At 34.9% G+C, this 26216-nt stretch overlaps 1 pseudogene; it reads left to right on the top strand.

Annotated features, from left to right (window-relative positions):
• The window catches only part of LOC122146188, a 100424-nt pseudogene that overhangs the window by 35565 nt on the left and 38643 nt on the right, over positions 1-26216 (top strand).

Here is a 26216-nt window from a genome sequence, read left to right as displayed (position 1 = left end):
TTCCTCCAATTTCTTCAGTTTATGCAACTTCATTGTTTTACAACAAGATTTATATTTTGTCATTACACACCCAAAATGTCTCTTGAGCAACATATGGCTTTGAAAATGTAGCTTTGCCATCACAAGGATAAATAAAAACATAATGTGTTCATATATATTCATAAGTAAAAAAAAGTTATTTTAAGTTAAGTTTGATTATATATAGCCTTGGTGAATAGACTTCTTTCAAAAACAAAAAATATTACAGACCCTGTATCAACTTTTCAATGGTATGCTCATGGAGGCAGTGGTGCTGGTCCATGATGAGCAGATTTAACGGAGAGGACATGAGATCTGCCACTCATCAAAGCATATAATTGACCCGTGATTGTCCCTGTATCCATGTCATGGCAGCTCGCAGTGCAGCCTCTCCACTAAATCATTTTAATTAAGAACCTTTACAAAATCAAATGCCTGGGAAGGAAAGGGCTCGGGTGACGGGTCTTTCTCTTTCGCACACATTTCATGAATGATAAGTGCAGGTGTTCAAGAGGTCTACCAATGTGCCCCTCACATTATGTCATGAGAGCTGATTTCCTCTGAGGAATACATGAAAGGTCTCACCGCATGTCTGTGTCTTTTCAAGCCATTCTGCATTCGTTATTCGTCCCCCCAAGGTAAAGAACAGTGTCTTATCCCACAATGGCAAGCGTTACCTGGTGATTAATTCAACTGGCTGACACATAAAGGTTAGATATTTAGTCACTGTCTGTCTCGTGTAAATCTGACGGTGAAGGGATATTTTATTGTTGATTATATTTGCATGTTCAGACATACCTTACAGAATTTAAAACCCTGACAATAATACAAAGGAACTGACGTTGTGTCTGCTTCATCATAGCAGACACCATAATATAATGAAAAAATATATTTTCATTGTTTTTTTTTTTTTAAGTTCTACTAAATGTACTTTAAATTTATGAGGAAACTTTCAGAACTGAATCTTTTTTCCCAATCCAAAAAGCCATTAAAATAAGGTAAGTATTTATTTCTGATAAATTATGCAGATTAATTATGCAGGTTAATATCAACTATATAGGACCTATTAGCAATCGCAGCCCAAGTGTGAGTGTAGCAAAGCACTGGTTCATATGTGACAAGGGTATTTGCATAAAAGTTTTACAGGTATAGCAGAACAAACCAACCATTTAATTGTGTGGGTTAGTCATAATTTCAGTTTTGCATGACCATTTTTATGTTAAGCACAAAAAAACCAACATTGTTAAACAGATATTTTATTGTTTGAGATGACTTTGAGCTTGTTTCTTTCTCTATTAAATTGCAAGAGTTTCATTTTTTTCTTTACATTTTTTAAATTACATTTCAAGTTACTGTAAAAAATGTAATGTTTGTATGTACTATACTGAATGTTCTTTGTCTGTTTACAAGATTGTATGCTCAGTACATTCAGATATTGAAAGTACTAACCAAATGTGTTGCCTGACATTTTGGGGTCATTAACAAACAGAAAACTTGACTGTGACTTAAATGCCAGGGACATTTGTGCAAGGATGGCTAGGACTTTTTTTATTGTTCATCTAAAACAAAGCAGCTTGAGAGAGTGACTATTATCTAAAAATACATATGTGTGTATTTTTTTATTTGTCTTTAAATGGATAGCTTCCCCAAAAATGAAAATAGTAAAAAAAAAAAATATTAATATATATATATATTATTTACCCTCATGCTGTTACCAGACCTGTATGAGTTTATTTTCTTTCTTGTGTGGAACACATAAAAAAAAAAAAAAATAATAAAATAAAAAATTAGTGACCTATCCCTTTAGGCACATATCTAAACACTATCTTATTGTTGTCTAGAGTTCAAACTAGGTTTTGCATACTTTCAAAGTTATTTTACTTCATATAAAATTTAGGGCTGTCAAATGATTAATCACGATTAATCACATCCAAAATAAAAGTTTTGTTTACATAATATATGTATGTGTACAGGGTATATTTATTATGTATATATAAATACACACACATAAATGATATATTTAGAAAATATTTACATGTATATACATTTATATATTTATATTCTTATATTTTATATTATATATAAATATATTTAATATATAAACATAACATATTCTTTCTTAAATATATACATGCATGTGTGTGTATTTATATATACATAATAAATATACACAGTATACACACATATACTATGTAAACAAAACTTTTATTTTGGATGTGATTAATCGTGATTAATCATTTGACAGCCCTAATAAAATGACTTTACTGTGATTTCACTGGTAGGCGGCTCACTCAAGGGATCCTTCTCTGATTGGCTCTTTATGGCAGTTCCATTTCTCATGCAATTTCAAGGGTTGTTCATTTTGGTGTGATTTTCATTATCCGTGTCTCTTTACAACCTCTTACTCTCTCTCACTCTCTGCCTCTAACCACTAAAGCTCAATAATGTTCACCCTTGTGCTCTTAATTAATTTATGTCATATAAAAACAATATGCCTCTGAAATCCTTTGCTTTGATCCCAGTCACATCAGGGATTAAGTATGCCCTATTTTTATGCGTTAATGAAACAAATCCAATCACTGAGTCAGTGTTAATCAAACCATTTTGATTAACAGCTTTTTGAGAGTGTCTCTTAATACATGGATAGAATAAATGCTATATTGTCAGGTGTCTTGTGGTGGTGAAATGGAGAGATAATCTGAATTTAATCTTGCTATTAGATATTATATCTAATATATATCAAAGAATAGATATTGTATCTACTATATATTAAAGTTTTATAGATGCTGGAGGACAGCCATAATTTCACACTGTCATTATGACACTGACCGCTCTGATCAAAGTGGCTATGAGAGAGAGAGAGAGAGAGAGAGAGAGAGAGAGAGAGAGAGAGAGAGAAACTTTGGTGACCCAAGTATGTGAGTGCAGTCTTATCTGACAGGAATAACATACAGACTCAAGACAGCACTGTTACCGTGGCTGCCTCCTTCTGTGCCATGACAAGTTAATGATCAACACAGTTTTAGTGCTTGCGGACGTTCTAATGACCAATTAATACAGTATTAGAGGGTTTAGAAGGTGTGTTTACTGGGTGTCTGTGTCTGTATGTGTATGTGTGTGTAATTAGATGTGAAGGAAGGATTTTAAAATCAAACATATAAACCTTTCAGTGTGGTGCAGTCAGTTCAACAGGTACAAGTTCTGCTTCTAATTTCTCTTCCTTCGTAAGATTATTGCACTGAGATATTGGGTAATAGGGGAACCACGATCCAGTAAAATCAGCTTGAATCCAGTTGCTGGGGGCTAGTCAGAATAGCTATTCCAAAAATAAGGGTCTTTAGTCAGTGGAATCCTGCTCAAAAGACCAGCATGCATTCAATGGTAGTCCAAGGTTTGCACTGATTAGTCCAGGTTTCTTGCTGCATGACCAGGATATCCACACAGTTTACCTGCATTGTTCTGTCAATATACTGTATGTATTCAAAATATCTTTTGAATAACATTTCCATAATCAGTCTTACAATTATTTATTATACATGTTCACACAGACACCATTTAAGTAAGGCCTTTATTCTGAAAAAGTGTTTTCCATACACCAAGGAGTACAACTACTGGAATACACTGCATTTTTAATCATTTAATCAAATCTTTCATTTATATTCATGTCCTTAGACAAGAAGGTGAGAGATGAATTGCAAATGTCACCAATGTGAATTTCAGACTGCTTTCAATCATTTCTATATTGATTTATGTATTTTTTATGCTCTTCCTCACTAAAAACATGTCCTTGACATTTTACAGCACAGCTGCCTGTTATATTGTGCTGTGCACTTCAGATATGTGCAGATGTAAATAATTATTACAAATATAATAGTAAGATATGATAAGTAACTACAATGGATATTCAAAATAAGGTTTAAATGGTGCATGCATAATTAGAATATGAGCAATCTGATTATTTTTGTGCATGCAAATCTGGTCACTCATTCCTTCATTATACTGACATATTGGTGCATGAGCAAAAATCATGTTTGTTGATGTGCATACAGTATAAGAGCATTTTCATTTCAGTTTCTGCCTTTATGAATTCTGTTTCATTCATCAGATTTAACACAGGATCAAATCCATGGAATTTAACATTAAATCTAATTTTAGGACATTGCAAATAATGATTATTTCAGTCAGAATTTGTGTATTTATAGAAAAATATCTATACATCCCCGAACAAGATGACTTTAAGTAAAGTTAAGTAAATTACATATGATATTGCATATTTTCAGAGATTATATCTTGAATATGAAAGATTTACTTCCCCCCTTGGAAAATATATCTATTTTCTTGTTTTAAGCATACTTCTCAAATTACTTTGTAATATTTATGTTTAAAAAACATTGTTAGTTGGTTAAGAAAAAGTAACTTAATTAAATGTATTGTCAAAAAAGACTTGTTTTAAAGAGAATGAGATATTTTTATATAAACAAGCAAAACATTTTTTCAAAGGCAAAATAGGATTTATTTATTTAAATTATGCAGTACATCCAAAGCACAACATGAAAGAGAACAGTTTGAGAGACCATTCATAGGAGACTAACAAGAACTGACTCATGATCGCACACTTTATGCAGAACACCTCAGAATAAAATGAAAGGAAAAAATTACCCATGAGCTAATCTGATATATCAGTACTGTTTTCATGCATTGTAGCTATTATTTCTGGTCTAAAAAAATGGTGAGCTCTTTCAGAGAGGTGAAGAGATGGTACAGGCTATGAAAGTATAAAATAAAAAGCAATGAGCGGGAAATGGGGTGTGTGAAAGGGAACAAAGACAGGTGTTGAAGCACCATTAAGATGACTGCTCACATTAGATGCCAGCATAAGAGCAGAGATGACATATGAGTGTTAAAATAACATTTTTAGGGAAGGTTATATTACTAGGTTGCTAAATAGCAACCATGGCTTATTGGAATTTATTGGAACATGTTTCTACCTACATATTTGCAAAACTCCAAAAACATACCTATACTTATACAATTCACTTTCCAGTTGAAATGAAGAGTTTTGGTATTAAAACACCAAAAACTATTATTCTTTTTCATGCAGATTATTAGTTAATAAAGAGTTTTTGTATGGTTTGTAAACTCAAAACACTTTTCTCCCATATGTTTGACTTTTCTAACAGAGTAAACTTGCTTAGTAGCTCACCTGGTACAGCACTGCACTTGTGATGCAGACCACTCTAGTACGAGTCCCTGGACACGAGTCATGACACTCGATTAAAGAATGGTAAAACTGAGCTAAAATGGCATGGTTGCTTCAGTAAATGCATTTTTATTTCATCTTTGCATTTTTAACACTGTTGGTTAAGTTTAGCATAGGGCCTAGTGTAGGTGGTATGTTAATTTTAGTATTTTCATTTTATTTACAATGTTATATGTTTTTGAACAGCCGTTAAAGAGATTTTAAATATGGCATCTGAATGAAGTTTATCACTAGTATGCTATTCGTTAAGCCAAAATTATCAGCACACTCGACCTGACCTCTTCTCAGAACCTGATTTGTCACATAGGTTTAACTGTAGTGGTCAGTGTAATCATTAGCTTGATATAGTGGTCATGCCTTTATGTCACTTTATGCAATTAAGACTTTCTCGTATTTTACCTTCTCTCTCAACTCCGTTATCTCAGTTTTGCTCAAGGTCAAGGTTTTGCTACCAGCTCAAGGTCATTTTCCCTCATCTCCCACCAGCAACCTGCACCCACAAAAGAAGAAACCAGTTGGAGATGGAGGCTTTATTGCCTGTCTGTTCTTTTGTTTGCTTCTTTCATGTGAACAAAACGGTAATTGTCGTTTACTAAGACAACACCTTGAATGTTATCACATCAGGGTAATTCTATTAACAATCACACAGTCTAATAACCTGCAAAGAATATGCACATGATGAAGTGTATAATATCACTCTTTGTTAATCCCCCTTTTTCATATTAGTCGGTTTAGAGTATTGTGCTATTTATCTAGAGCTAACCAAAAAATATAAAAAAAGTGTGAATCTGATCTAAGATCAGCTTGCAGCATTTCACCCCCTAGAAGTCTGTAGACACAACATCTCAACTGTGGTTAAAAATAGGATGTACATGAAGTACGTATTTAGTACTACATTTTTTTTTGTGTGTAATTTCATAACACTAAGGCTTGTTAAGGCTTGCCGCAGGTCAGAAATACTTCAGAAATGGCTTGTAAGATAAATATATGGAAGCTCATAAAGGACAGGATTTATACTTAGATATTTTTATGGGTCCTTTTATAACATCCTTATTTTCATAAGTAAAAAGCTTTTAAAGTATTTTAAAAAGTCTGTTTTTAAAATTAAATAAATAATATATATTAGTTTTTATGTAGTATGTATTGTTACATTATATTGTACTCGCTTTGTCCACAACAATACCATGATGAAACCATTGCTAAAAAAATTATATTTAATATGAAAATATTCACCATTGTTAATGTGTGCATCTCTGTGTAGTGCACGAGAGAGACAGTGTAGTGCATGTCTCAGAGACAGCCTGTACCTGTTTCTTTCAGGCCCCACCCTCTTTCCTCTCACCATGGCAACCAAGAAAAACAGAATGGGTACCTGTCGCTTGGCAACATGGCCTGGTATCTCCAAGCCACAAGCTGCTGGAACAGAGAGCAGATTAACAGAGAAAGTGTGATAGCTGCCAACAAACAGCGACATTAACACTCAATGCAAGTGGGTGTCTGTGTGTGAACATGTGGGGATGCGAGATACTCAGGCACAAACACACAGCGGCACTTACACACACTGTTAAGTACCAGCAATCGCTTATGTGTAAAGTGAATGTACACTTTTTTGAAATATATACCTCAGTTGAACCCTTCAGTCTGTCTCTAAGCAGTGCTTTTCAGCCGCAATGATCAGATTCATATTAAATGCATTAGTTTCCATTTTAAGCTGCCTTGAGGTGAATGGAGCTTAACATACGGCTAATGTTTGATTTATGTGCCTTGTGTCTGAATAAACACTGTCCGGTGTGTATGCAGACGGGACGTTTGATTATACCTGCTGGACCTGTGTAGATGTTTTACTAGTTCTGAATCCCTGATCTGTTGAGAAAGGAAAGCTATTTTCCAGCTGTTATCTATTTTAGGAATGTGAGTCTTAGAAAACTATTTTTTCTAAGTCAAATTATCTGATCTTAAAATAGAATTTTCCCTCCAACCTTCATTGGCAGGGGCCGGATTCACAAAACATTCTTAAGAAAAAAAGCTTTCTTAACTGCCAGGTTCTTCTTGTTTATAACTTAAGAAAAAGTTAAGAATATTTTATATTTATTCCCAAAAATTCCTCTTAAGTATGCTCTTATCTTTTTTTATTAAGATTGTTCTTAAGACGAAACATAAGAATAATTCAAATTCTTGAAAAGAATCTTCTTAAAAATCATCTTAAATAACTTCTTAAAGGTAGGATAGCCCCAGACTTGTCTTAAATCCCTAATAGTAAGAATGAGGTTATTTCAAAATAATTGTTATATTTAAGCATTACAATAATGCTAGCTACATAGTACATAGTAGAACTATTGTAGGGATGTGCATGAGTTACCGGAAATGTTCACTTGGAAGAGAGCACAAAAACACAGCACAAAAATGAATGAAACAGTGAAACAGAGTTTTTTCATGAATCCAGCCCTGGGTGAACGGTCGCTGTGATTTTGCCAAGTAAGACATGTTCCAGGATCAACATCTTTTGATAATCCTGGATCAACATTATTGTCCAAAAATACAGACTTAACCCAATCCCTACGCCTAAACTTAAGCCTACCCATAATTTATTCCTAAAATCAGTTGGAAATGATAGCTGATTAACAAGGGTGTAGAAGCACCTAACCCTGATTGTAAGCCTAAAACAGATATTTCCTGAAAAGTTATATCTCACTTCTGATTGGTTGATTGGAATGTTGTTCCAGGATCAACAAGGATGTTGATCCAGGAACATGTTGTACTTGGTGGAATCACGCTCACCCTGGGTGAACACAAACCCTCAGAATATCACCATCGACTTTCCCCAACCCTTTTAAAAATTAGTTTCAGAATGATTGATTGTTTTCTGCTTTTTCCTAAATACACCAAATGATGTGCTGTCATCTCCAGTCCTCATATGGTTCATATTTTAATGCATTTGATTGATGGCATTTCACATTGTTATTCTTGTAGTGATGACAAATCTTTGCTATTGACTTAAGAACTTTGATTTACACAAGTCTGAATTTTCATTATTAAATAGGCCTCTTTTATACTAGTTGCATACAGCTACTTGTTGGCCAATGGCTGGATGTTTGCAATTTTGACACAGGATACTTTTTGTTTAGTGTTATCATCCAATTATGATCTATGGGGGAATGTATTTGTTTATATAGCCGTTAACCTTTGGATACAAACTTTAAACTGTTCTTTAAGTCACTGAGCAGCCTTTATTCCAGTCTTACGTGTCACATGATTATTCAGAAATCATTCTAATATGATGATTTTGCATTCATTTATTTCAAAGAATCCTACAATACAACATGAGAAAAGCATTGCTAATTTAATACATCCCTTAACATCACCCAAAACTGATATCTGGTGAACTAATGAGCTAAAGTTGATAATGATACATATATTTTATTTATATAATTTTTTTCCTGGTTACATAACCATTTTTGAGCCGTATAATACCTGGAAATATTTCAAACCAATATCAAATATAACAAAAAACCCAAGCAAGCAGGCCGGAGGGATTTGTCACCTCGGTGCAATCATACCTCTAATCCCTCAATCTTGAGGGTTATAACAGTGATATCAGCAGTTGACAATCATTTATTGACATACTTTTCTAAACAATTACTTTCAGAGGCTGGATATGATGCTTTTGTCTAGAATTACAAATTAGGTTGTGCTTAATATGTATATAAACAGATATTATAGCTTACTGTTAAAATAACAAGTGCAGGTAATATTGAAATCATGTAGATATACCTGAAAATCTTTGTGTGCACATGTACTGAGCTAGAATATGTGTTTTTGTGACACTGAGAGAGAAAAATGCATGAATATGGTTGTTTATCTGCTTCATGCATATATGAAATAATTTTCCAAATTCTTGTATGTAACAGTGGCCTGCATGATGTAAGCATTCTGCTGTTTATGTGTAATTGCAGAGGAAGCTCCATGCATGTTCATACACACACACACACATGCTGAAATGAAGACTTCTCCCACACAGTCCTCTCTATTTTCCTTTCATCTCCCAATCACATCCTCAACATCCTGCCAAGCCTTGTCATTTCCATACTGGCTTCCTGTCAACGTGTGTCATTCTTAGTTTTCCCCCACCATGCCATCTGCCAGACATAGTTCCCCATCCTAAGCGAAACTGGCACCCATTGAAGAAAGATGCCCTGAACATTTCCTGTCATGCTGCCCAGCCTGTGAGTCAACATTCTGCCCTTAAAGAATGCATATCGCCCTCAACATGGCACAGATCTGTAGCTATTTCCTGTTGCACCTGCATTTGAAGGTGTTGAAATGATACAAGATTTTCTTTCTGTCCCAGTTAAATGTGCAGAGACCACTGTAATTAACCTATTTGTTCACACAGAACACCTTAATAACCACATAGCAACACCCTGGCAACCACCCAGAACACCCCAGTATTGTGTCGGCATGTTTTGTGCAGGAAAGCACTCACATTTTCTTCAGAATATCTAAAAATCAAGTTCATTCACACAAAAGAGCTCTGTGCATAGCTAATGCAAAGTTAGATTGAAGAAAAAGAGATTATCCTCTTTGGAGTGCATTTCAACTTCTACTACTCTCTGAAGACACGATCGTGCCTTGTTACAGCAAGAAGGCGGCAAACAAAAGGGATGATGGGAGATAACGTTTTGGCGCTGCATGTTTTCTTCAGGCAGTCACAGTGTCTGTCTTAAATATATCTTTTGGTTTTCCCTTATCCATTTCTTGTTTTATTAGAGCTCTCTCGCTGCGTCCCAGATGAGAGAGGACACATTTGAAATGGTTTCCACTCTCATCAAATCAACAAACCAGATTTTTTGGCTTAATTGCATTGTGTCTATAATAAGTTGAATGCTCTAAGGTCTTTGTGTGCCATACTGAAGTGTTCTCCTGCTTATTTGCGAGGAGTTTTGTCGGTCTGTCTCCCTCTCAAGAGTCCTCTTTCTTTTTTTTTGCTTTCACACTCTCCCTCTCTCAAACATTTTCAGTTCACGCTCACACACCCTCGCACAGCTCCACTTGGCTTCTTCCAGAAATGAGCACTCTCTACCCATCCTGGGCTTCGTTTATACATCAGTTCACAAACTGCATCTTCTCTTTTAAGGGCCTGATGTTTAACATCATTTCATGAATCCCTGATTGCAAATTTTTGTTTTGTTTTGATAACATATTCAGGCTAACAAAACAAAATCTGGTTAAAAAAAGGTTAATGTATAAGGTTTCTTTTGTTAACAACATTTAGTAATAGATTTTACATATTTGTATCTGTTACCATTAACAACAATCAATATGATGTAAAACAACAATGTAAAAATGTATAGCATAATCAAACATTAAAAAAAAAGAACTAACTAAAAATAACAAACAATAACACATTATAAATTCTCAAAAATTTAAAAATTAAACTACATCAATAGCTTAGAAAAAACTTTACATTTCTTTGTTTGGATCAATCTGTAACATCTGTATGATTGAGAATGATCAATGCTTCCATACAAATATGTGGTCTTCTCCATCATTTGAGCATCATTTTATGACCAATAAACGTTTAGCATTATGCTAATCATTCCAGACAAATAGCAATGAATTTGAGTAGATGTAATCTGATGTAATCTGGAATGTGCTTTATTTAATTAGAAAAAGGGCGTGTTTAAGCTGAAAGATAATGACAATGAAATAATTCAAATACTCAGATGTTCTTTTTAGCATCTGGTTAAACTTGATTGCAGGTGGTTAATGAATAAGACTGAGGTCAACTGTTTAGTGAATATGCCACTGAATGTTGTTTGTACTGGCGTAGCTAATGACATTTCTGAATAATTGAAGGTCTCTACTGTCCTGTTGCTTTAAGGATGGCAGAATTGAGTTAATTTGTATTAAATCATTAGTCAGTCTGATGATTAATGATCTGTTCTCTCTCACACACAACCTTTACTTACATGCTCATCCTTTAACACCATGGTTTTATTCTCTTCTCATATTTGTTCACTCACAAACTCACAGACTGTGCCTTCTCTCTCTCTCTCTCTCTCTCTCTCTCACTCACTCTGTCATGTGGGTGTGCTTCTTTTTATGTCTGTTGTATCAGTGCCGCTCTCCCTCTCTCTCTCACTTTCTAGGCTATAATCAGCAGTGTGTGGGGGCCGTCCCCATAGTTCTCCCAGGGCTCTAGGGGCCAGTGACAGAGCTTTGTGTTTTAGAAAGAAAGAGAAGGAATGAGAGAGAGACCTGTGCATTCAGCTTGGTAATTATGTTGCCAAAGTGCCACTGTCTAAATTGCCTGCTGTCTCCATTTTACTTTTTTTCCATGCTCTGTTTTTAGAAAGAGACGAGGTGGAAAAATGGCAAAACAACAAGTGTCTCTATGTCCTTTTTGTTTTCTGTTGTTATAGTGCATCAGCGTTTTGATGTAATGCAAAAAACATATATATAGAAGTCCATCTCACCTGCCTAAACTATCAGATTTGGCAACACTACACAAACTCCATTCATGTTATGTCTTGCCCTTGGCACAAAAGATTTGTTCAAAGACACTTTGATTCTCAGACTGAGTCGATCTTGAGCCTGGAGGCACACACTACAATGGCCCTGAAGGGAACAACACAATGACATTTTGGTTTAAAAACAAACACAACAGCAACAACTTTCTTTGGTTCTTTTTCAGTATTGTTCTCTGAAATGTGCCAAAATTAAAGCAGAAGTCTCTTACGCTCATCAAGGATGCATTTATTTGAGCAAAAATAAAAATAGAAATGATGTGAGATATTATTACAATTTAAAATAACTTTACATTTTTTTAAGTATATTTGGAAATTTTATCTATTCCTGTGATTCTAAAGCTCAGTTTTCAGCAGCCATTCTTCAGTGTCACATGAGCCTTCAGAAATCATTCTAATATGCTGATTCAGAGCTCAAGAAACATTTCTTATTAATATCGTTGTATTTAATATTTTTCAGGTTAGAAAAAAAAAAAAAAAAAAAAACCCTGTACCAAATCAGCCTGACCAGTGGAAACCAGCTAGGGCTACCATAGAGAAACATACTCTATGCAATTATTCTACAGTTCCACAAGCTTGCTCTGCTTCAAATGGTTGTTTGGCCAAGACAGTTGTTGAGTTTCCACATTTTCAGGAATACAACATGCATGAAGTAAAGCTTCTGTAGCTTGAAGCATTTGCAAATATTTCAGGCTGTTGGTTGATTTTAAACTGTGTTTTTCAGAGGGGTTTTGTTAACATGCACACACTCATGTGTTGTTTATATAACGAATAACATATCACAGACTACACAAAAATAACAGGGTTAGCAAATTATACACCCTGTTCTCCAGCTAGTGATAGGTAGAAACCATTCTGGCTGAAAAACAGCCACTGTCAAATGCTTCATGCAAATTCACGGAGATGGGGGAAAAAACATGTTTGCCAATAAATGATAATGACAAATATAAGTTTATGTTGGTCTTGCATATATGCATGTGTGTAAACATTTGGAGTAATTCAGTTTTACACTAAAATGTGATATTCTTCCACGGCGGGCATGTGATTATTCGTTGCTGGCATGCCATGTGTGGATGTAATCACCCTAATCTGCAATTTACATCTCTTCTTCCATCCATTCATACTCAAGGTAGAGTGGAGTATTCACCTGTGTATACTAATTATGCAAAATCCACATTCAAAGTGCCATGTATATCTGTTATGGTAGATGTGCACACTGCTCAGTGTGTGTGTGTGTGTGTGTGCTATTTTCATGTATGTGTGTATATATCTTAGCTCTCAAACGTCCCCATAAGGATAGAAAACCTAAAATCAGCAGTCAACAGTACCCACAAGGAAAACAGATTAATAAACATATAATAATGTCTTAATGAAAATGTAAAACTGCAGAAAGATTTCCGTGAGGATTAAGATATAGAAGATTTAATTTGCTTGAAATCAAAAACATATCTGTCAATGGAAAGTCCCCACCAAGATATCAAGCTTGTGTGTGCGTGCTGCGTTTAAGTTAAGACTGATCTTATTCAACAGTTGAGAGAGACTTCAGATCTGTATCTGTCTATTAGAGCCTGCTTTGAGTCTCTCAACAACAGTTACACTCGGAATTGACTAGTGTGTTGTTAAAAAATATCTGAAGCCCTTGAAGTGACTGACAACAGTAACTAACCTCAGTTGCATATTAGTATGATTTCTGAAGGATTGTGTGACACTGAAGACTAAAAAAACAGCTACTGAAAGTTCAACTTTGCCATCACAGAGTAAATTATATTCGAATATATATTAAAATAGAAAATATGTATTTTAAATTCTAATAATATTTCACAATATCACTGTTTTATAGTAAGTGACGTTATAGTCAGTGGCAATCTTAACATGGTGAATTATATCCTATTCCAAACATAAATCAGTTACCTAATTGCTGACACACCCACTGCTGCTTGTACATGCACTGAGCACCATCATGAAGGCCTGGTGTCAATTAGATGTGTGTGCTAATGGGAGCAGGTGTAGAAGTTTTTGGAGCTCATAGTCACACTTGTAAACAGTAGCAGCCCATGAGTAGTGGTAATCAGCTGTGATCTGAGTGCCAGCTGTTCTTGCAAGTTGCTGTCTGACTGAGCAGATCTATTTAGGATCTGTACTTGCTAACTTGTGAGACTGGGAAAGACCTGTTGGACAGAGCAGTGCAGCTGTCAAAACTATTCATCAGGTTTTCAGAGGGCAAGTAAAAATACTTTTCATTTACAATTTACACTATGGAAAGAAAATGCTTTGGATTCCACTGGAGGCAGTTATAATGGCAGGTACTCAGTGTATTATTCTAAATCGGTAATCTCTCTTTCTTTTTCCTGTCAATTAACTGTATACATATAGCCACATGACAGGTAATTATAGAGAAACCTGTCCTTTGCTCAACCAGAAATATTCAAGAGCACTGCTACAGCTCGGAGGGCAGTGTGAAATGTCAAACATGTACTTCAACTGTACAGGCCAGCCTCCCCAAAATATGTGGGTTTGTCTAAAATTAACATAACTGTTACTTGTAGTTGTATATCAAAAGCGCATGAGTACAGTCCAATGAGACCTTTTAATAATCATACATACAAACAAAACCGGACAGTGAGCTGATGGAAACTGATGGGCTTAAATACATGGGGAACGTAGTCAGGGAGAAACAGAACAGGTGTGGGAACTAATCAATCAAAAAACATGGACACTAACTTGAGAGGAAAACGGGAACCAAGGAAACAGACAGTCAACAATAAAGCAAAACCAAACAAGGCTATAATCCTGACAATAGCTCAGTCTGGCCAGTTGTATTACTAACTCAACCTTCGGGTAGTGGGTCGCAGATCATGAGACCTTTTTACTTTACATAACAGCAGAACTGAGGTGATAACATTGATATTACTGTAGTAATTCAAATCAGACTACATCACAGCTGAATTTGATCCAAACAAGATACACGTTTTGATTTTTTGCAATGCGACTTCCTGAAAATAGCCAGTGTGTGATAAATGCAATTTATTTCAGCAGTGTAACTCATTGTTTTGCATGACCAGTAACTAATGTACATGCTTGATTTATCTTTGGCATGAAGAACAGCAGGATGGTGAAAAGTTATAGCCTGTCTATTTGTAAATACTATATATTTCTATATTTAATGTTGTCACATTTATAAAGTCACAAAAATCACAAAAAAAAAAAAAAGCAAATGCAGCCTGAATGAAAAGACTAACTCTGTACATTACTGCACAACGATGACAGGTGTCTGGCAACACCTGACTGTGTCTAAAATCTGCATTCAACAGAGTTTAGTGCATGCCAATTGCAGACATACATATAAACCCGCAATACTGTCTGGCAGAAAGATTTCCTGAGATTTCTGTTTTATGTCTAAGCTGTTTTGAGATGTGGAAGGTTTCACAAATGCATTACATTTGGCTTAACGAACAGTAATGGGAAATCATTAACCTTTATGAAAGCAGGTAATTATTATTAAAAATATTTATTCATTTAGCATTTGCTGTTGCAGTAATCTTGTAGCGACTGCAGTTTCTATATTTTTAATTGTCTCTATATAAAAGGGCTTGAATTTTAGTTCCAAAAGGACTTTATCCAAGTTCTTATGACTGACACACCACTTTACGCTTTACACTTTACGCAATATTCTTTTCTCAGTTCTTTTGATAGTACATCACTGGATTGCATCTCAGTGCTGCTCTAGATAGCAGAGCTGGACTCTTTAGTATGAGTTTTTAGTATGTGGTTGTTGTATAGCCTTCAGCTCTCCTGCTGCTTCATTTAGCTCAACCAAACTCTAAGATGTCATAATCAATCAAACATCCCTTTTCTTCCTACAACCTTCTAGTTATTCAAGCCTGTCTGTTCCTCTACTCCCATTCTTCTTAAATTATATTACACAGTGTTTGAATGGTAATATATTGTGATATACTGTTAAATCATGAGTGGAATATTGCTTTTATTCTCTAAGTTTTATAAACAAGACTGTAATATTAAGTACCTTCTGTTTCAGACACAATATTCCCAGATGCAGCGAAAATAGCTCTAAACAAAGCAACTGAATATATTTTTGATCAAATCAGAATGATTCAATGACTTGCAAACTCTCTGAGTAGGTACTTCTTTTGAATAAGTACTTACTTGTGTGTGTACTTGTTGTATAGTATGAATGTAATCCAGACAGTCATCATGTTGTCATATTGTCACCTCACTGTCATTCAATAAAAACCTCTTCCCCGTGCCCTCATGGGATATTTTATGTGATTTTTGTGTATGTGTTGTTTCAGTTGTTCCTGCATTTTTTTTCATACATTTAGATTACATTTTAATACAGAAGTTGTTATTGAATCCTGATTTGTTTAAAATGCTCAGATTACATATACAAATTTGTGTGTATACACATTTAGTTATTGAGACCCATTGTTTTGTATGTTTTTTTAAGCTGTTTGGAAACACAGGAGGGTGTCCTCATAAACCCACACACATATAGCACTTGGGTAGTGACAAATCGGTTTATACCATCTCAGTTGAATCCAGTTCCAATCTGAACTGGAGAACTGGAGCTCTGGCTACCATGCACTTGTTCTCTGTACCTGATGCACACAAGACACAAACTCACACACACCGCACTCTACCATGAAATAGTTCATTATTTATGGGAAGTCACTATTGGAAGTCTTGTTATTTTATTCATCACGGTCCCTGTGGTTCCTTAAGCCCTGTAGCAATATATCTGCTTAGCAGAGGCTGTTTACATGAAGCATTTCCAAGATCTGAGATCTCTTCATACTTATCTGTTCTGACTTCTCTTGTACTGAAGTATCCAGAAACACTCATGCAACTTTATTCTTCAGGCGATGGAGTTCAACTAATGCGAATGCAAATTGCTCTATATTTTAAATACTAATTCATTCTCCTTCAAAGTATAAATAAATGAAATCTGCTCAAGCATTACATTATTTCGAGTCACCAAGAATGACAAAATAGTCCCTAACATTCCTGTATCATCAGTTTGACATAAATAAAACAAGTTATTGGTAAATCCTGATTTGGTACATTACTGCTGTTTATAAATGCACTAGAATGATCTTACCTTGAGTATACATGACTTCCATAACAGTCCTTTTTATGAAGCTCACTATAAAAGCACTGCAATAGTGCACAATTTTAGTCTTTAAAGACTTCCTCAGTCACTCAGATCATGAATTGAGGCTTCATACTAGCTTAATGTCAGTTATGCCTTCTTTAAAGCGTTTATCAGCACTGCATGCTTGGTTTGATTATATGAAAGAATGGTGACCTGGTGGCATTTAACTATGAGACAATTACAATCACAAACTATATTTTCATATTTCTATGAATTTAGCAGACACATTTATTCAAAACAGCTTTAAGTGAATTCAAGATACACACTTTATCCACTGCATTCCATGGGAACTGAACCCAAGACTTTATGTTTCTAGAGTCATGCATGTTACAGGAGCTCATTACTGAAGAAAATGTGCACACATAACACACATACTGGCAAAATGTAAACCTTGAATGCACTGTAAGTCACTTTATGTAAAACTGTCTGTCAAATGCATAAATGAACACTTCTCGTGAAGAAGCAGTTCAGTACATGCTGTGAAATTCTTGCCCATTTTACTTGCAACCTGTCATACAGATTAATGCAACTTTCATCATGTAAGGGTCGGGGACTCCCCAGTCTAGTTGGCTGTTCAAAAATGAAAATTTATATAATCTTGTTAATACCTGCTAAAAAGTTGCTTGATGCCCAAGCATATAGCCCCCAGGCCAAGCCTCTAGTTGTATACACTGTAGGCTAGCTTTTGAGTTGTGTTGTCAATGTAAAGCTTTTCATCTAAAATTCAAGGGGAATTAAATGTATTTTTTAAAATGAACAAAGTCTACAAGGGAGAAAAGCCACAGGCAGGGTAGCGGAGATAAAGTAATCATTAAAATGAGTCTATGTGAAACCATAAAGAGCAAGCAGCAGTAACTGCTAGCTGTTATGCTAATGCTTCTGTAAGAGCAATTAACATGTTACATTGTCAGCTTAACTTTTATTCCATTGTTTATGGGAAACAAGAGAAAAATATAGAAAGATATTAGGGGCCTGTTTACAACAGAAAAATTGTCATTTATTTTTATCTTATATATTTGTTTTTATATAGTTAACTGAGCTAAACATATGCTGGAAAATAGGCGTACAAAATATATTATAAAATAAACGCATAAAACTGTATTTAAAAAAAAAAATATTGGCCTATTGACATGAAGTGTTTGAGTTTGTTTTGAAATCTCAAATTTTGTACTATCATTGCAAATATATAAGGAGACTTCAGGAAAAATCTCCATTTGCACTCCACATAATCTCAAAAAGAAAAATAAATGACACATTACAGAGATCTCACATGTGATTGTCTTTCTGTGGCTTGAGGCACACCAATTATATTTTTTAATTTGTAAAGCAAACTCATTAAGTAATAAACCTTGGTAATATATCTTGTCCAGCCATAAAAGAACATTCATTAGAGCTTTACAACCATGTGTTTGAAGCATAATTGAAAAAGTTACTGTATGTACAGTATGCAATTCATAGTTCAGATTAGTGGTGCAGTGTCAAGTTATCACATTGAAAACATATGTAGGAAATAAAATAAGAAAGAGAAAAAAGAGAGACAGTAAACCGATCAGAAGTATTGTCAAAACATTAATTCCAGCCTCTCTTCTATTACTTGTGTCAGTTTTCCCCATCTGTTGTGTCACATATCTCTCTATTCAGTCGCAGAGAGATTTGCAGACCACCGTCTGAGGGGACCTACATTAATCACCCTCATCTTGTATTTTACATTGGTAATGTTTCATCACATCAACAGCAGGTACATTTACTAAGACTCATATGGAAGTGGTTGTTAGTGGGATTCGCATCATTCATTACAGAGTAATGAGAATAAACAGGAAGTTGCAGCCATGTAGGAAAGAAGCAGTTTTAGCTAAGAAAAGCAGAGAAAACATGAGTCAGTCACATATACTGACTACAACAATGCAGGCGAAACACTGCTCATGTACATAACACATCACAAATAGACACATTTCAATATTTTAAATAGTTTATCTACTGTGATACCAGCCTGAATGATTTTCCCCTTTGTTTGTACTGACAGTCAGTGACTGCTACCCACCAACTAAATAAGTAAATGTGAACATAAAAAATAATAATAAAAGACCTGCAAAAAACAAACAAAAAAAGGCAATGAAACATCTGGAAACAAATACTGAAGAAGTTGAAGAACTGAAGAACTGAATGGAACATATATATATATATATATATATTTTATATATATATTTGTTACTTTTTACTTACAAATACAGAACAAATATATTTAAAAGTATTATTCTTTTGGATTCTTTGCCATAATGTAATAATAATAAAAAATAAATAAATAAGTAAAACAAAGTCCTTGTTGGACATATATGCTACCATCACTTTTCTCCATCCTTTTTTTCACACCGTCTTTTTTCTTGAAAACTGTTCTGCTGACTTCTTCGTGCTGTTGTCTTAAGGATGTGATTGATTGGAAGCATCTCTCTCCCGCTCCATCCACTCACTGCTCCATTTTAAATACCACTTTCATGGATAAATATGCTCCCATTCACAACCCTGTGAAATATTAAACACATAGAGAGAGGGGGAGAGGGGCGCCCACCAGCCGATGGATCAATAATTGCACCTCAGCTCGAAGCAATAAATATTCAGTTGGTGAGAATATGAGTATGACTTCGTAGCCCTAAGATATGATTTAATGACTGCTGATTAATAAAGGCAGTGCATTCCATTCTCTTTGTGATGCATGATGTGCCATTTTTAATCTTTCGTTTCTCTCTTTTGATGATGAAAAGCCATGCTTCAGAATACATGCAGTCTGAAGTCAATGCGTGTTTGAGCTTGTACTGACTTTACAAGTGAAACGTGTGGAATAATGCTGGGCTTTAGATTCAGTGCTTGTTCTTGTTTCGTCATTCACACGTTCAGATCTGAATCATGTTATTTTGACTCTTCTTGCCTTTTTCTGCTTTAAAAAAAAGAATCTTGCGAATTGCGAAATGAATTTGATTTATAACACTGCAGCCTGCACATCTAATGAAATGAACAAGGATGATAAACTGAATGTCATCCAAGTTAGGAAACGGTTGAAAAACGGTTATGCAAAGTAATTCAGTATTGTTTTGTAATTTTTTTAACTACGCAGTGGCCATTAAAATTATTCCAAAGACTGTATAAATTGCACTAATAATAATAATGAAACAGAAACATGAACAATTCTCAAGAATACATTTTAATTTTTAAAAGGTACCTTAAAGCATTGTTGAGAGGGTTTGTGAATTGTTCAGGCCTCAAGTGAGTCTGGGGTGAGTGTGATAACAGAGCTGGCGAAAATATGGATTGCACAAGGGATTTTTGTTTATTTCTGTCATGTTATTTTTGTTTCATTGCATTTTAAAAATTTGAACAACTGCTGTGTAGTCAATAACTCTTTTATTCTGAGCTTTTGTTGAATATACTGAACGTTGAAACTCAAATAACTTTGTTGCATTTCTTATGAGCAGGCTTTTATCTCTTTCTCTTTGTTGTTTTTCTCTCACAGACAGTAACTTTGTGCTGGGGAATGCGCAGGTCCAGTCTCTGTATCCCATCGTGTATTGTTCTGATGGTTTCTGTGAACTCACTGGCTATGCCCGTGCAGAACTGATGCAGAAGAGCTGTGCGTGCCATTTCCTGTATGGGCCGGAGACCAGTGATAGGCTGATGGCACAGATCCAGGGTGCACTGGATGAAAGGCGGGAGTTTAAGACAGAGCTGGTCTTCTACAAAAAAGGAGGTAGGAGTCACATCGTTAATTAAATGCCTTTGTCTCCTGCAATAAAAGCAAATGACTATGGATTCATCCCATTTCCCATAATATCTGTCCTAAATAGTATGCAAAATCAGGATTAGTCCATCCCAAAACTTAGTACATGGGATATAGCATGCCAAAAATACCTGAATGTTATGCTTTTTTCCCCCATAAACTGTTATTTGTATATAATTTAAAATATAAAATATAATTTAAATATTAAAAATCGATTAATAATAAATTATATTATTAATAATTTAATTGTCAATTATTACTGTTAATAATAATAAAAAGTTGCAATTAAATGTGATACCTACATTCCGAAAGCTAGAGAAGTTAATTAAGGAGGATGTTAAAGCAATTAATTCACTAGGGTTATGCTGTGGATAAGGACACCAAATCAAAGCAAACTCTAAAATCAATTAATCAGAAATGAATTTCTTATGTACTGAACTGATTAGAATGATAAAAAAGGCATAGCTGCAGGCGATAATGAAATAAATTAACACAGCAGGGTGATGGAGGGATAAAAATAAAAGAACAGAACCGAGCGATATACAGAAAAAGACTTTTTTAAATTGAATCAACCCAAGATTTTTTTCCTGTCTTGAGACAATGGATTATTTGTATTATTATACAGCTTTCTCGAATAGTTTGTTGAACTGGTCGAGTCTGCTGTTAAATCTTGTATAACTGACTGTAAAGAAAATGATTTCTTACATAGCTGTGCTACAGATTTCCCCCATTGTCTAATAAAATAATTGAACCTCAAATTGATATTTCGTGTGCATTTACTTTAGTAAGTAGCAGTGTAATAAGAAAGTTAATGTAAGTATATAATGTACATTATTCCTTACTTAATGATTAACGATTAGACATTTTGAATATGAATGGATAATAAAATGTTCAAATTGAATAAATGAAACCAGAGCTTATATTAAACTGAACTGAAAGAACAACATCTACAATGGCTCACTTTAAAAGTAATCAGGAGCTTCCCTCACAGTAGATTACCAAACAAATACAGTTTCAGTCCGGACTACATGTATATTTGAACAAATTGACTTTAAATGCCTGCCTTGTTTTTTACCGTGTGTCTGGAGCAGCTGAGCATAGTAACATCATAATTGAGCAGCTGTCTGTCTTTTCTCTCCCTCACCGATTTCCCCAAAAATAACACAATATGCCTTTAAACCAGCCTTGAATAAACAATGCCTCAGAGATGACTGGGATTTCTGATGGCTTGATTTGTTCCATGTTGAACATGATACACAGAAAGAGCGCAGCATGTCATATAGTTAATGCCATCCACATTTTTACCCACCTGCGGTCAAGAGAACACAATTCCATCCGTATACCAGGAGACCACTGTGAATTGCTGTGAACATACAGCTTAGACCTCTCTGTCAAAACCTATCAGACACCAGAACAGGTGGAGAGAATTTGGCAGATATTTGGAGCAAAATATTCTCCAAACACAGCAGCGTTGACAGCCAATTTCTCACTTGATTCACTTCAATTTACCATTCGTGCAACATGCATCAGAGAAAATTTACCCCCTGCAGCCCGAATTCAGAGTCCAATTCATTCATTTGGTTGGTTTGTAAGAGCTACTCAGGAGCTGTTTGTTGTCTTATCAAAGAGAATAGACTATTTGTGTACTCTATCCAGTTTGTAAGGTTTGATTGTGGATTGTTTGAACAAGCCACTACAGTCCCAGACAGAACTCTGAATGCTTCCTCCATCACGTCGCCTCTGTGCATCAGCCACAACAACCCTCCTGCCACTTTGTCAACGAGTCAAAGGACTTCTGAACATTGGCACTTGCCGAACACGTCTCAAACACCTCTCGTGGCCTCCAGGTTCAGGTTGAGGTTGTACATGGTTCAAAGGGAATAAAAGATCATAGCTGCAAGACTGCTGTAAATTCCCTCTGTTGCACAGTTGCCATGTTGCATTGAGACATTAGGTTTGTCCCAGATCGTGTACTTATGTATAATTCTATGGTGTTTTGTTAGTATAAATAGTGTCGCAGCTTTCATAGCAAAGCTTTTACATAGCGAAGGGAGAGGGGCTATCAGACTCCGATTATGAATGACAATATAACCTTATATAAGTCATACACGACATAGTTGAGTATATGGTACATAGTATATAAGTGCATAGTGTGTATAGTGCATCATTTGGGACACTACTGTCAGTCCTTTGTAAGATAAAGAGCCTTAACAGACTGACAAATGCAGATTCAATTATCACTTTGACACAAATTAAATTTACAGTAAATAAATCAAATGTGTACAGAATGATAATTGAACACGCAGTCATTTTACAGTACTGAAATAACTGTAAAGAATTACATCTGAAGCAATCTAATCGGTTTGGGGTGTAAAGGTTTTTTTTTTCTTTACTATAAATCCTGAAATCAGCAGTGCCAGCTCAATTATTTCCCAGCGCCGTCTAGCGCTCTGCACACGCGTCAAGTGCTAGAAAGCATTCTCTCTCATTCAGTAGGCTACTCTATATAGCGTTGGAAAGACTGATTAATTTTAGAGAATCGTTTCGTACATAGAGTTCATGTAAATTAACATATTAAATGATTTATTTATTCAAATGCCCCTGTACTGTGCTTAAAACTTGATTATGCAAATAGGTGTGTTTTGCTTTATTTATAAATGTAACTGTTCAGGGGTGCGTTTCCCAAAACCATAGTTGCTAACCTGTTAGCAACTTAGTTGGTTGGCAATGGGAAAATTGCATTGCAACCAACAAAGTTGCTAACCTAGTTTGCAACTATGGTTTTGGGAAATGCACCCCAGATTAGATAGGCCATTGTCACCCTCTAATATTTATTCATTCAAAAAAAACCACTCACTTTAATAAATAAAATAAAAATTAATGAATTGGATATATTTTATTTATAAAAAAAAATTACATTTACATTCATAAGTAACTTCAGTATAGTTTGGTTTTTGTTTGTTTGTTTGTTATATCTGTAGTGTAGCTAACACATTTTTTTTTTTTTTTAATAAAACCAACACTCCAACACTGGTTTTGGGTAGTTGGAAATTCCTATAAGCCTACATGGAATTCACAGGAAACATTGGATGTGGAAACCCTGTTGTGTTTTGATGTTGCCATTTAATTGCAAACTGGGCACTTTAAATTCAAAACCATTCTTTAAAAACAGCAATAAATATTAAGCATAGTTGCTTTGAGATAAAATGCAGTTAATTTACTGTATTAAAGAGCTCTTTTAAGAATGATACCTGACCCTTATTGGCCAATAATCATCATAACAACCTGGCATCCATTGTGCAGTCGAACTCGATTGGCTGTTTAAAACAACCATTCATTGTTGATTTTAGCTGTCCAGCACATGTGGCACAAATCGATTTTATTGTATTTACCTATTGTCAGCAGCACATACTTTATTCATAGGTTAGCTTGTTGCTGTTCTTAGACCTTATTAAGTGGTTTGTTTTGAACGTATTGCTTATTATATTATATAGCCTATGGTCTCTGATCACTGGTTCAATTAAATTTATTCTTTTCTTATTGAAATTTACTTCTCTCGGCTCAAGCTGTGCCTAATGAAAGGGCTTGGTGATTCACACACACACACACACACACACACACACACACACACACACACACACACACACACACACACACACACACACACACACACCACACACACACACCCACCGCACATACACACCACACACACACACACACACACACACACACAGAGAGAACTGTGTATCATTAGGGACTCCAACCAAGCATGTTCTACCTCTTTCTTTTTGTTTCCCTCCGTCTTGATTTAATGAGGCATGGTATGATCTTCTGGCATAACGTTGAGCAGCTGCAGAAAGTCGTAGAACCTGCATGTGTGCACAAATACACACAGACACAAAACAGTGGATTCTGTGCTCAGCAGTCAAGACATGTTCTGCTCACCTATCCAGAGATTACATTTATAAACTTTTATATGTTATATATATAAAAAGAGACACACATGGATGTATGGATGTTACTGACAAATATCAGTGGAAAATTGGATAGATGAAGAATTTAATTTCTGGGAAGACCAAATGCTGAGAAATACAAATCAGATCGCTCAGGAAGAAAAGGATGGGAGATTAACATGTTATGAAGAGATCATTTACATCTCTTTAACCATGCTTGTGTCATGTTGAACACTCTCTGTGTTCAGAATTTGGGCATAGAAAATCAGAGGTTAGCGAGATAAGGAACCAAATATGACATCTATCTAGTTAAATATAACATCTTATTGTGTGTAAAATGTTTCTCTTCTTAAAAAGTGATTTTTATTAATAGCAGAACAATTTGTAAAAAATTTAAGAGCTGAATGCCTATTACTTTATTATGGAAGATGTTGTTTTTTTGTTTTTATTATCAATGTCATCGATTAATTGTTGCAGCTTTAGATTCAATTGCTAAAATCTAATGGATTCATATGAGCTCCTGGTAGACAGAATACAAAGTACTTTAGATGACAGTGACTTTGAGATGTCCTTCTATGCTACTTTTGCTACTTACTAAGTCTAGAGCTGCAAAAATGTTTTTCCCTATTTTCAATTTAACTCAAGGTACAAATAGGGGCTCATGAGAAATGAAGGCAGTACAGCCAACTGAGACAACCTCTGACAAAAAGCTATTTCTGGTTTAGACAAACTAATAAACAGAAAGTGATTCATCAAGCCATGAATGCTACATTTTAAACCTAAAGATCTAAATATAAGACTCAGTAAATGCCTGTGTATAAATGTGTGTCAATATTGAATGTTCATGTTGAATTTTAACTATGATGGCTAATTATTATATTACATTAACACAGTACTCAGTCCTCTTGTCTTCTGGATATTGTGCCCATTAAGAATGAGAAAGGAGAGGTGGTTCTCTTTCTAGTGTCACACAAGGACATAACAGACAATAAGAAAGTCCAAGATGAAAGAACAGAGTCCAGAAAGAGGTGAGTGTCGCTACCTGAATGATGGGAGTTTATCCAAATAAATATATGTTCCAATTTAAAAAACCCCCCCCCCCCCCAAAAAAAAAAAACAAAAAAAAACATTTTACAGACTAATTGATAGGAAAACCTTTTAAGGTTCAAAGAACTCCAAACCATATAAGTTTTTTATCACACGCACACACACACACACACACACACACACACACACACACACACACACACATACCACACACATATATATATATTATATATATATATATATACACACAATAATATTATATATATATATATATACACACAATATATTTAAACAAAAAATATAGAAATTATGAGTTATCAGCCAACGTTTTATCAGTGGATCTCTAATTTATATTCTCTAGTTCTTTAGTAAACCATCTATGTACATGTTGCGCAGAAACCATTACATTGATTCTTACATAATTTGCTGCTTGTAGATCCAGTCTCTCAGATACCTTCAGTAATGAGGGTAA

The sequence above is a fragment of the Cyprinus carpio genome, chromosome A9, assembly GCF_018340385.1.
Source record: "Cyprinus carpio isolate SPL01 chromosome A9, ASM1834038v1, whole genome shotgun sequence".
Taxonomy (NCBI): Eukaryota; Metazoa; Chordata; class Actinopteri; order Cypriniformes; family Cyprinidae; genus Cyprinus; species Cyprinus carpio.
This window is presented reverse-complemented; position numbering and strand designations above follow the sequence as displayed.